Source organism: Phasianus colchicus, chromosome 3 (genome assembly GCF_987193195.1).
Source record: "Phasianus colchicus chromosome 3, bPhaCol1.hap1.1, whole genome shotgun sequence".
NCBI lineage: Eukaryota > Metazoa > Chordata > Aves > Galliformes > Phasianidae > Phasianus > Phasianus colchicus.
The window spans coordinates 46,493,348-46,506,946 of NC_143438.1; the positions used below are offsets into that span (position 1 = coordinate 46,493,348).

Here is a 13,599-nt window from a genome sequence, read left to right on the forward strand (position 1 = left end):
GGACACACGTATCTTTACATTATTTTTTTAAAATGTAATTTATTAACTGTATCATACTGACTCGATTTCTACACCTTTAGTAACAATACATTTTGTCTTGATTTTCTTGCAGGACCTGTGAGAAGTCACAAAGTATTTTATTGTGAGCAGCTAAATTCTAATACAAATTTACTTTCTAATTATTGTCTCTTTACACCACTTATTGTGTTTACAACCAAAATAATAATAATAATAATAAAAATAATAAATTAAAAGATTGACCTCTTTCTCTTGCTTTATCAGTTGGTTGCTTCCTAATTAACATAATTATCAGTCATCAGAATTTCCTAGCCTAGATATGACCTACATATGTAATTAAAAATGTCAACACTTCCTCCTCTGGATACCCTGAAGACATTAGATCTACATCATATTCACTGTAACGAAACAAAAACTCATATAAGCCACATATATGACATCGCTATGAAAACTTCTTTTCTTCTCTGCTATTTAAGTCTAAAAATAACCCTTTTTCTACTACAAATAATAAAATATCAAGGCCATCTCCCACAAACTTTTCCTCATTTAAGGCTTAATTTAATCACATCTTGAAACTTGCTGGCATGACCCACTGTTGACCTTACAGTTGACCCTAAAAGAATTACTATAAGAATAATTTGTTCTTCAATGAATTGAATGTCAAAAATCATTTATATGTAGATGTAGGTATGTCTCCAGCATACAGATGTAATATTTACTATTTAGCAAATAACTGATTCGAACATATTGCTGTTGTTCAAGACCCTTTTATTAGCTCATATAGCAAACTTGAAATTTGAGTTTACATGACTGATGTAAAAGTATCCTTCTGTATGTGCAATGTCACAGATTAGCACAGCCTTTCACCACGCCTTCAGTTTCATACATAAATGCACGTATATTTTTGTGAATATATTTTTCACTTCTCTCTTTTCATGAGCTATAAAGAATACAGCCAAACACAACTCACACAGGGGTTCTCCCCAGCGCTCAAGCGTGTCATCCTTTATACCCTACTGACCACAGCCATGCTACCGTTCACCCCCACGGAGGAACACCGAGCTATTTCACTGCCACCACGACCCACAAGCTTTGGGAGCCCTACTGCCAGTCCTCTCCCACCGGCTCCGCGCCGTCTCTCCACACGCCCGGCACTCGGAAGGCCGAGACGCTGCGGGCGGCGCCCTCCGCTCCCGGGCGGCAGCGATCGGCCCCGGCCAGCGCTGTGCGGCACTGCGCGGCGGGCAGCGCGCTGGCCTTTCCCTTGGGAAGCGCCGCAGACCCATCCCCGAGGAACGCCGTGCGGGCCGGGGGAGCTCCTTGAGCGGCATTTTTTTGGCAGAAACGTAGGGTTTCATTGTTGGGTTTTTTTTTTGGGGGGGGGGGGAGGATCGGTGTTGTTTTGTTGTTGTTCCCTCCGTTGCTCTCCGGAGTGTCTCTCCGACAAGGGTGTAATGATGTCCCCGGGAATAAATGCCCAAAGGAGACTTTTCTGAAGGCGCGTCCTTGAGATCGGGAGAGGAAAGCGGGAGCGAAGAGCAGCGGCTGCGGGGCCGCGAGGCAGCACGCTGGCGGCTCGCGGTGCCCGACCGCCGTAGTAGCGAGCGGCTCCTCCGGTGGTTGGGCTGGGGAGCGCTGGGCTCCTCCTCCTCTTCCCCCCCAAGCCGTGCACAGCCGGGTATGTGGCTGACTAGTCTCCCCCCGTGTCTTTCTTTTCCATGGGTATACACACCGAGACTCGCACATGACAGTACTTCGGCGCGAGAGCCGGTGCATCGCCAGGAGGGCTGTGCTCCCACTCTTGGCACGCACGCACACACACAGATACACGCTGCTGCTGCTGCTGCCGCCGCTGGAAGTCTTTCTACACAGGGATTAGCAGCCGCCTGCCTCCCTCTCTTTCTTCTCCTTTTCCTTCCCTCTCTCCTTCTTTCCCACAAACGCTTGACTAACGGACGGCGGGCAGAAAAAAGGTAAATGCTTGCGTGCGTGCGTGCTGTTTGCTGACAATAGCGACGGGTGATCGCTCCCTGGCAGCGCGCTGCGCGGCTCCGCTCCCAGGCAGCAGCCTGCCCTCCTGCCGCGCCGGCGGCTGCCGCTCCCCGGGACTCTCCTCCCGGGGGATCGCGTTGGCTGCGAGAGGTGTTGCTTCCCCAGTCTCCCCCCCCGGACGGAGAGGCAGAGGTTGCCGCTGCCGTGCTCCTGAGCGCTTGCCACCTCAGCCTGGCAGTGTGGGGGAGTGCCGAGCGAAAGGTTGCGCGGGATGAAGGTTGTTATTAATCGCCGGGTGCGCGGAGGAGAGAGAGCTCTTTTCGCTTCGGCGGGGAACCCGTGCATTATTAATCAGGGCTGGCGAGTGGCAACGGAGCACCAGCCCTACACCGACTCCCCCCCAGTCCACCATTCGCTGCATCATTCAACAGAGTAATTTCTAGCTGGCCTCGCGTCGCGGGGCTTTTCTCCCACTATCCCTACGGCGGGGATTTCGGCAGACGCCGGGGATAGCGCCGATAGGGGCGATCTTTCTCCTGGTCCCGGAGGGGGAGCGAGGCGAGGGGAGGCAGCGCTGCCGCGACCCACGGGGTGCGGGCTCCGTACCCCAGAGCCCCTAGGCGCCGGACGGGCTGACAACTACTTGCCGCCTGTTGTTGCGGCCGAGTTGTCCCGCGCCCCTCTTTGGCAGAAGAAGACAAGCAGGGTGAATTTTTGCCTCTCTTTCCCCCCTTCACCCAGCCAAGCCGAGAGGCGGTGCTGCGCGGGGCAGCTCCGGCCAAAGAACCGCGAGGCTCGCCCGAAGCCGGGCTGCGGCAGCGACATGCCGGGCTTCCGTTCAGCGGGCTCTCTCCATATCGAGAGGGGAAGAGATGCGGGCGGCGTAGAGGAGCCCGCGATGTCCGGCTGCCTCCGTGAGGATGGCAGGGAGGAGGAAGAGGGTCAGCCTTACAGCTGGGCCGCTGCCGTGCCTCAGCCGGCGCTCCCGAGGCGGCGAGCAGCCCGCTGGGTGCTTAGCACAGAGCCGACGGCCCGCGGAAGTACCGAGGCGCAGGTGTGGGCGTTTAGCGGCCGAGAGAGGCGGTGACAGCAGAGGCAGCAGCTCTGGAGGGGTTAAAGCGCTCCCTGGGGAGCCCCGGCCCCCCGGCACTGCTCTACGTGCTCTGAGATGGGAGTACGGGGACGCGAGCAGCCCCGCTTTCCTCGGTTCCTCTGGGAAACGAGGCGTTTGGCAAGGTCTGTTATATAATTGCGTCTTTTTAGTGTCGTTTTTATTACAGCCGGCTCGGGATGCCGGGAAAGCAAGTGTTGTAGCATGCCCGTTTCTATAGCAAGCTGGTGTTCGTGCAAGAGCTGGGAGAAAATTTATGGAGTGATTAATATTTAACAGGAAGTACTTCGGTGTCGCACATGATTGATTTCGGGTAATCCCATTTCATTCAAATTGTTTTGTATGCCTGTCAGAGATGCGTAAATGCTGTGTTAAGGACAGAAAGCAAGAATAAATAATAAAAAAGTAATAGAGGCGAAAATGGTGAGAAACGTTGCTCATCTGTGAAATTAATTATATAAAAGAGTTGTTTAACCTTTTAGCCTACTTATAAACACAAGGTAGGTGTGCTTGTAGGCACGGTTATGTTGGATTGTATTTCAATTTTAATGTGCCTTTAAAAAGGCAACGCTAATTTGAACCAGTGTGGGGATCCAGTGCAGGTATTTCCTCCTCTCTTGAAAGAGGTGGGTTTGATCGGTGTTCCCTCATCCAAGTAATCACTATGGATCCAAAAGTCCAACTGATATTCTGAGATTAAATGTATTGATAGTAATAACAATTACGAGATTTTTTTTTTTTTAATGCTAACAGAGTTCCTTATTTTCTTCTGTGTAGCCTACTTGTCTGTCTGATAATATGTATTTCAGAACTACTGAAAGTAGATGTTGCAAGCTAATGAAAATGAATGGGAGGAGGTCATCAAATATTTTTACAATGAAGGGTACAACAGTGTTCTACTGTATGTATCGACCTGAACCACAGTTGTCTTTCTCATCATGTGTGAGTTATAGCTAACTACTAGTTAGAGCTAACCATGTTGAATATACATGCTTAGAGGGAACTTATTCTGGTCTGTTTCTTAGGGAGTTAACGCTTGTATGCTTGTCAGTATGATCTCTGTTAGACGTTGCTATGCTGTCCTTCCTGTAGAGGTAGGTGGTGCCTTTCAGTGTAGCCTTAACTAGCAGTGTTGCCACATGGAAGTACAAAAAGAACATCATGAATAATGAATGACCTAGTAAAATCCAGAGTCGATCCCATACCGCAAGGCAGTAGGAAGGAGCCTCCGTGCTGTGTTCTCATTTTGTTGCAGTTCTCACTCCTGGCTCATCCCAGCAGGTAACTCAAGTTTCCACCCAAGCTGTAGAAGATAGGCACAACGGTCTCAAATGGGCATCGCTGGTTTAAGAAGATGGAGCTCAAGGCACTGGAGCATGAGACAGTTTATTCAGCCCTTAATCTCTGTAACCAAACTTAATTTTTACATCCTCTGCTGTATTATCTCTCAAGATTTAAGAAGGCTATTTTTGTTGGGGGCACAGAACTAATACTTGTTCTCCTCTTATTCCAAAATTTGCACTCATGCACGAAGCTCATCCAAAGAAACCTGAAAAAGGGATCTCCATGGTAACGAGAGAGAGAGAGATTTTCCTCCCTCACCATAGGTCAGGATGAGACACCTACCCGTTTGTTAACTTGTGGCAGCATTCGTTGGCACCTTTCTCTTTGTGGTGACTTTGTCTGCTGGGGTATGTTTTTACTGTTGGCTCCTGCTCCCTGAGCATGGCTCTTGAGAACAGTGTTACACCGGTGCCGAGCACAGTCCCTGTGTCTCTCCCACTCTCATCCTTCCCTTCCACTTGCCTCACACTTCAAGGTTCCCATGCGTGTATGATTTGGTTATGGAATTTGAGGAAATAACCTGTTTTCACTATGAGGCTTTTGACTCAAAGGCCTGTTTTGGCTCTCACTGTGTGCAAGGCACAACCTGACTTCTCAGTCAGTCTCAGAATGAAGGGTGGTCATTTCCTTCCTGTGTCTTTTATTTGCCTGTGTTCTTTTTTGAACAGAGTTTTTCTCTTGGTGTATGCAGAGGTTTTGTGGCAGCAAATCCTACCAGGGATTAGCATTATTTTGCGAATCACTGTGTGATACAAAGATTCCTGTGTGGAAATGCTCACAATTTAAAAAAAAAAAAAAAAGTCTTGATTTTGCACTGACTCTGTCATCATAGATCAGTAATAGAGAACAAAGCTTTCTATGGTATTTTTTTTAATTTTTTTTTTTTTTAATTTTTAGGTGAGATGTAGTTGTTCATTTTCACTTTTGTTCTGTTATTCCTATTTTATGTTATTTGAAGAATAGTCTGCATATGCTGTGTCTCAGTGCAAGATAAGGTAACGTGGATGCTTTTTGACAACGGGAGCATCAGGATTAGATAGTTATAACTTTCACTAAGGAATAGAGCATATTTTCTGTTCTCCTGTTCCTTTCTGTATTCAGTTATTGTAGCTAAGATCTCATGAGAGGATACCAAATGACTTTTTAAATGGTTCCCTTAGGCTGCTGATGCACCAGGTCTCTCTGGGCATATTTCCAGTTCTTTTGCCTTTCCCAGTGACATAGCTTGGGATAATTTGAAAACAACCATCTTAATATAAGACAGCAGACATCATTTGTTGCTGGGCAGTATGTCATTTGTGACTGTAATTGGAAGACAGATGCTAATGCTGATTTTAGCCTTCTTAACTTGTCTCGTTGGCAGATTGTCTACAGAAACACTTCATCATGCTTGGAAATCATGCAGTATATTTCTACCTTTTTGTATCCCTCTTTCTGAAAGAATTGCCTATGCTATTTGAGGGCTAGCATGCTCATAATCTGGCTTGTCATGTAAATCTGACTTAATGCATATTTTCAGTGTCTTCTACTAGACATAGATAATTTTGCAAGAGTGGCCTGTGTAGCTTCTTCCTTTAATTTTTGTGTACAAGAAACTTCCGTTACTTCCGTTACCTTTCCACATGATGTTTTGTCCCTGTATTGGTAGTATTTCAATGGCTATCATTCAGCTCATTCACTTAGCTTTGGAAACTTTAACATTGCCTTCAAATAACCTGAGGTTTTTCATCTTCTGATTAATTTTTTCTTTTTTTTTTTTTTTTTTATGCCAAAGAAACTAGGATTTGGGGGAATGGACTTCTAACAGCATGAAGGAAATGTACAATTATAGGTTGTTAGATCCAGATTTTTAAACTGAGTGTTTTAGGTGGTAAAAATGTGTGACCAGTTCATAGCCAAAAATCTCAACAGTTGTAGGCCATGTGTTGGATCTAGGAGAGGTTGTTTTTTTGGGGTTTTTTTTGGGTGTTTTTTTCTTAGTATTGAGTGTAGGTTGCAATAACTTCTGCTAATGTGTAACAACTTAGAGGTTTCAACTTATTATCAGTCTGATATGCCAGTGTAGTAACTGTGCTGAATCCAGGCAAGGATTCCTTGAGTTTTCCTCAATTTTGTGAAAAGGAGGAGTTAAAGTGTTAGGGATGCCCAGAACATCAGTGTAAGAATAGTGATGAAATTTCAGTTTCATGCAACAGGCATAAATTGTACCTGAAGACAACTGCTTTCAAGGGATATGTTGATAGAACGAAAACAGTTAATTTTTTTAAAATAATAAACAGTAGAATTCTTCCAGCCAGATTCCTGAGTGTTACTTGTTGCTAATTCCATACTTGTTGATGCATTTGTCTGATGGGTCTGTACAGTTTCACAGGTGAAACATGATGCATCTGCCTGATTGGAGGACAGTAAAGTAAGAAACGATTATTTGTAGTCTCAATTACCTTTGTCATCATAACATCAGTTATAGTAGTGTTCATAGAGCATTGAAAGTCAGCATTGAGAATCAGTCTCTCACTACTGTCTTTTCTACTGTCTTTCTGTACTTTTTTTGTTGTTGTTGTTCTTTCATTAGCAACAAAATAAAGAGAAGGAGATGAAATCCAGGTCTCTGGATTCTGCTAGTGGTCTCAGTGGTATCTTTCCATGCAGACAGACAGGCAATGGATGTCTTTCTCCAACAGAAGTATTGAAAGCCAACATGTTCCAGGGATGCGCAGTGTCTCAGAGGTGTGCACAGCACACTTGAATCTTCTTTTTCTTTCCATCCCATGGTTGAAAGAATCTTGGAGTACTTGCAGTATACTGCTCGCATAAGGTGAGCTTGGTTTAGCAGATTGTATGAAGATGCAGCTCCTGATTTCTCAGGTTCTCAGGCTGTATTGGTGCAAATGTGTTATGAGGATATCAAAGGAGATTCCTTTTCTCTTTGTTTTGCATCTTCTGCCTTTTTGTTCATCAGGTACAATGCTCAGGCATGGTTTAGTTCTCAGAGTTGTCAACAACTTTACAGCTGGTTGTTTGCCTCCATTATTTTTTTTCCAGTCCTTTCTATTTTTCTTGGGGTAGGGGTGCTGGGAGAGGACTGTCCTTTAGAATCTTGGTAATACTGTTACAGGATCCTGCTTGGTGGCAGAACACCAGAACTACCTAGCTGTTCCTTCTAACAGATCTTTTCTTTGTAAAGTAGTGCTTATTGTTGAACTTATGTATAGTTTTGTAAACATTATTGATGGATGTTCAAATGTAGCTTTTCAGTAGCAAGTGGGTGGTAAACTAGAATAAACAGGAAAAAATCATTCCAGCAATGACTAAAAGAGATTGGATTAAGTGGATTCATTTGAATTTAGAGCTGTTTTCTAGAAATTAATTGTTTTGACATCATGATGCCTGCAGTATTTGTTTATAAAAAATGAAAGTTAATTCTGTACATGGAAGAACTTTTCAACATGAAAATGTTTCTAGATGTATTGGTTTACAGAACTCTTAAGTGTGATCATTGTATGTGGGTCATTTAGCACTAAGAGTGAAATAGTGCTAACGGCTATGAGACTGGTGGTACTTTGAAAACTACGGCCTGTATAGAATCATAGCATCCTTAGAGTTGAAAGGGACCTTTAAAGGTCATCTAGTGTCCAGCTCCCCTGCAGTGAACATGGACATGCAAAGCTAAATCAGGATGTTTGGGGCTTGATCCAGTCTTGCCTTGAAAGTCTCCAGGAATGGTGTATCAACCACATCTCTGGGCAACCTGTTCCAGTGCCTCGCCACCCTTACTGTAAAAGACTTTTTCCTTATATCCAACATAAATCTACCCTCTTTAAGCTTGAAGCCATTTCCCCTTGTTCTGTCACAACAGACCCTGCTAAAGAGTTTGTCACCTTCTTTCCTGTAGCTCCCCTTTAGATACTGAAAGGTCGTTATCAAGTCACCTCGCAGCCTTCTCTTTTCCAGGCTGATCAGCCACAGGTCTCTCAGCCTGTCCTTATAGGTGTTCCATCCCTTGGATCATTCTTGTGGCCCTCCTCTGGATGTGCTCCACCAGATCTGTGTCTGTCCTGTTCTGAGGACTCCACATCTGGACACAGTACTCCAGATGAGGCTTCACCAGCGCAGAGTAGAGAGGCAGGAACACCTCCCTTGATCTGCTGGCCATGCTTCTTTTGATGCAATCTAGGATACAACTGGCTTCCTGAGCTGTGCAGGCTGGGCCCCCTGCTCAAGCTTGCTTCTGGATGGCATCATGTCCCTCTGGTGTGTCAAGTGCATGCCGTGGCTTGGTATCATTAGCAAACTTGCTGAGTGTGCACTCAACCTCACTGTCAATGTCACTGATGAAGATATTTAAGAGTAATGGTTCCAGCACTGACCCTGGGGGACATCACTCATCACTGATCTCCATCCAGACATTGAACCATTGACCACCACTCTCTGGACTTGATCCTGCAACCAGCTCTTCATACATTGAACAGTTTACCCATCAAATCTTTATTTTTCCAGTTTAGACAAAAGGATGTTGTGGGGTACTATGTCAAAGGCCTTACTGAAGTCGAGATAGATGACATCAGTGGCTCTTCCCTTGTCCACTGATGCAGTGACACAATCATAAAAGGCCACTAGGTTGATAAGACAGTATTTGCCCTTTCTGAAGCCATACTGGTTCTCCCATATCACCTCCCTGCCTTTCATGTGCCTTAGCATATCTTCCAGGAGGATCTGTTCATGATCTTTCCCAGCACAGAGGTGAGATTTATAGGACAGTAGTTCCTGGGGCCATTCTTTTTACCCTTCATAAGAATGAGTATGATGTTATCTTTTTCCAGTCACCAGGTACTTCACCTGATTGCCAGAACTTTTCAGATGTCATAGAGTGGCTTGATGACTGTATCAGCTAGTTCCCTCAGGATTGGGATGCATCTCATTGGGTACCATAGACTTTTGGATGTTTAGGGTCCTCAGGCAGTCACAAAACTGCTCTTCACTTACAGTGGGAAGGGATCTTGCTTCCCCAATCCCTAGTATGCATCACTTCATGAAATGAAAGACTTTAGAAGAAAAGATACAATGATACAGAGTTTGGTAAGCACTGTCACTTGCAGTGAAAAATATGAATTTCTTTTGTTCTTCCTGTCTTGAAAAACAAAAATAAAAATGTTGCAGCAAATGTTCAAGAGATTGGATATCAATTTAGTCAAGTGGAATTACAAACTGAAGATGAAATCTACTTTCTTACATATTTAGATCTTGACCTGTCTAGGGGAAGGGACCGGTGCAGGCAGTTTTCCCTCCAAAATAAATAAATAACCCCACCCTGGGAGTGTTCAAAACAGGTCACTGATCTTTTATCTCAGAAAGCTGTGTCTGTTTCCTGTGATGTTAAAAAAACTCATTTATGTGAAAACAGTGGTTACCTCTTCCACTTGAGGATTTTGTTCTCTCGTTAGTTTATAAAAACGCTTCCAAACTTATCATATCTCTGTTAGAATGCCCATGGAATGTGTCATTTACAGAACTGAAGTGACATGGTGGTTGAAGAGCAGTTCATTTTACATAGGATGTGAAAGTTGATTTTTTTTGAATGTACAAGCTACCATTTTTCATTTTCTTAAACATGCCAATCTATGTGGTGGTGCTTAATTTGATTGTGTGTGGTCTGCCTTGCAGAAAACTGACATGGTATTTTACATCTCTATAGCCAACGTGTGTTATAAATTTACCCTCTGAGAGTCTCCATGCTCTATTTTGCAGAGGGAGAGTTGTACAGGAGAATTATATACGAACAAAGGTATTTATGCATGGAAAGGATCATTGGTTTGCTGTGCCGTATGCTAATAATTACTCAGTTAAGGGACAAAGCCAACAGCGGGAAGCCTGTGAGACCTCTTATATATCACAAACAATATAATGAGCTCAGTCAAAAGGATGTTCACTATTCAGTGCGTATGATTGCATTCTGGTTGTCTTCAAGTGTAAAACATCTTTAGAAATCAAGACGCGGGCAGAGAGAGGAGAGTGAGGGCTAAGGGAATACTTTGCACATTTTTTAAAAACAATCTTATAGTTATCACTGGTAGACTGAGGTAAAATGTAAGTAAACGTCAGTCCCATTTTTACACATTTGCACTATTAGTGATGAGGCCTGAAGTACATGAAAAGAAAAGCTAAACACAAGGAAACCTGACCAAAGTATTTGAACTTTGCCATTTCTGCAAAACAGAAAGTATGTAAAATACTTTTAAAATCAATGTCACATGCTGCAAAATAATGACTGTACCTTCTAGAGGATGTTTCTGACAAACCAAGTCAAAATATGAGAGTGTACAAAAGTTCTTGACCTGATCTTTTCGTCTTTCAACTGACTCATATTTCAAATGTGAACTGCGGGAGCAGGTGCTTGCCTTGTAAGAAGCTGTATGAGTTTTTAATATAATGTTGAGCAGCAGTTGATTAGGGCTGCATTAGAAACTTTTCCTGAGAAGAAATGTTGGAATGTGGTGGCGGCAACTTTTCTGTGTTATACCTGTAGACTACTTCCAAAGACATATATTTGCCAAGGGTGAAAGAAGGATAGCTGCATTTCTATGGGATTTAAGAGAAATTTAGTTACATCATGTTCCTCTATTCTGAAGTTCTAGTGTGCCCATGACAAAGCATAGCAGGGCATGATGAGTGAAAGAAGGTTTATCTTGGTGCCAATTTCAGTTTCTCTGTGAACTAAAAAAAGAAATTATATGCACAATGAGAAGAAAATTGGGGACTTCTGAATACTCAGATTTCTGGCAGACTTTGTACAGCTATGAAAGCTCTAATTTGCTTTTTGCTGTTTAACTAATCTATAGTTCCCTACCTGAATTGCTCTAGGACTAAAGAAAAGAGTGTGCAGCGCTGAGTGATCTGTAGGAAATAGATCCCTGATAAAAGAAGCGGTGCTTGAAACTAAAATTACTGCAGAAAGGTCTGATTTTTTTTTCCATTAAGTTCATGCTAAGTGGAAACAATTAATAGATTGGGTGTGGATTTTGACTTTGTTCAACTGTGATATTATTTTTCTTCGTTTTAATATATGAAACTGCCAAAATACATTGATTATTTAAAGTGTAGTTGATCTGATGACTCACATCACTAATTTAATTCAGTCTTTCTCTTGTCTTACATATCCAAAGCATACAGAGTCCCTGCCACTGACTTAGGCATTGGTTTGAACAATTGCTGAATGAAGCACTGTGCTGGTTTTGTGTACTTTTCTTTATATACTTTATTTTAATCCTTGGCATGCAAAACTATGTAATATTTAGTTAAAAATGTATTATTGCTTCCAGGCTTGTAGTTAGATATTAACTTTGTGCTGCTGTATTATCTGTATTATTTTAGCTATTTATTTTATTTTATTTTTTTATTTTTCCCTTAAGATTTACTCTAACAATAGTGGTTTGTACTCATCTTCCATATCCAGTTTATGGTGTCTGCTGGCTGTGGTTTAGTAACGTGCTTGATAAATGTGGGCTATCTGTCATAGCTTACAATGCTTTGAATTTATATTTGCGTCAGGATTACTCTTTTGAGAGGAATTTTATTCCTCAACCACAGGGAGTTTAAAGTGATTTCCCTTTAAATTCCATTATTCTTGATACTGGTCTCTCCTACTCCTTGGAAACTCCTCAGTGATGTAGAAAAGGCAAAGGAGAAGCCAAAATTAGCTCTTCTGCACATGGAGCAATTTAAGGTTTATGTTTTTCTTTTTAGTGGATCAGTGAGGACCTGAAGGAGGAATTATGAATTCCCCTTCACTCATACTGCAAGGCTGAATCTGCTGCTTTTATTTCCATTGGATGACCTTGAAAACAAGAATTTATAGATCTGCTAACTCAGATAGGTAGTGAATTCCACAAACTGTGTCAGATCTACAGCATATACTCAGATTAGTTACCTGCGTGTAGTAGTTGTGCTTAGCCCATTTCTCAAGAAGAAATGACTTGATGTATTATTTTTTTTCAGCTTTTTTTTCTGTGTAATCACTGTGACTGTCCAGAATTCTTGGATACCAGCAGCAGACTGTACCCTCATAATTTTGTTTTTACTGAACAGCACTTTAGCCATTGTAAAGGAAGCAGTATTCTTAAACAGTTAACACTAGGTGGATGTGTGCCCTATACAGACTGTAAATAACTAATCAGTTATTTAATATATCATGATGTATGGCTGAAAAAATACGTAAAAATTGACAATAATAGAGCTGTACCATCAGATCTAATACAATAAAGCTTTTTCCACTGCTAGCAGAGCTCAGTAATTTACTGCTAAAATTTGATATGGATATGATTCATTCTGTTTTAGTGGATGTAAAGAAATCTGTATATTAAGTTTTATTCAAAGTTGAATACATATTTTATGTGATACTGAGATACCTGAAACGTTACAGAATAAAATGTTTAGGTTTTTTTCCTGAATACATATAAATAAATCTTTCAGAGCACATGCTATTTGAACAATCATCAGCCAAATTTTAATTCAGCAATGGAGTAAATGGTTCTTGATCCAATAGAACTTCACTCACAAATCATCCATTGTTACTGTCTGGAGCCAAACTGGGCTCCTACATCAGATATTGGAACTTGTCTGCTCTGTAACCCAAACGCTCAGGCATTTTCCAGTTTGTTTGTTTTTAGTATAAACTGTTCTAAGGTGAGCTGCTCGCTGTGTGTTTTGTGGAAGACAAAGTACAGCCACAGTATTGCAAACAAATTGTTTAAATGGATTGATCAGTGCATACACTGTGCATCTTATCTGTTTAAAATAGTTAATTAAGGTAAAGGAAATAATTTTGCTTTCCTCTTTGAATTTGCTGATTAGTCATGGATTGTTGCCCACGACTTTATGGAAGCTAATCAAGTAGTTCTTTCTTAATAGATTCCATTATTATCTCTATAATGTACTGGCTGAAGTAAGGGAATTAATTCAGTGGAGTCTCACTAGAGCTAAGATTGTGTATATGCTGGAAAATTAAGTGTGGCAAATATGTTAGCTGTTATTTTGATAAGCATTTTTTAGGTTTATCTGGAGATATTTTAAGCAGTAAGATTAATTTTGTTGTATTTATTGCTGGGTCAAATACTTTTTGAAAGCAGGATGAAGTTAGT

The 13,599-nt window shown here is 42.2% G+C and overlaps 1 protein-coding gene across 2 annotated transcripts in view; it reads left to right on the forward strand.

The window, feature by feature from the left end:
• Positions 1–1,432: 1,432 nt before the first annotated feature.
• The window catches only part of DLGAP1 (DLG associated protein 1), a 374,951-nt gene continuing 362,784 nt past the window's right edge, over positions 1,433–13,599 (forward strand). For both annotated transcript variants that reach the window (XM_090137415.1, XM_090137416.1), the window contains exon 1: positions 1,433–1,991. The gene's annotated coding sequence lies outside the window, so the exon portion shown is untranslated. The remainder of the gene's footprint in view (positions 1,992–13,599) is intronic.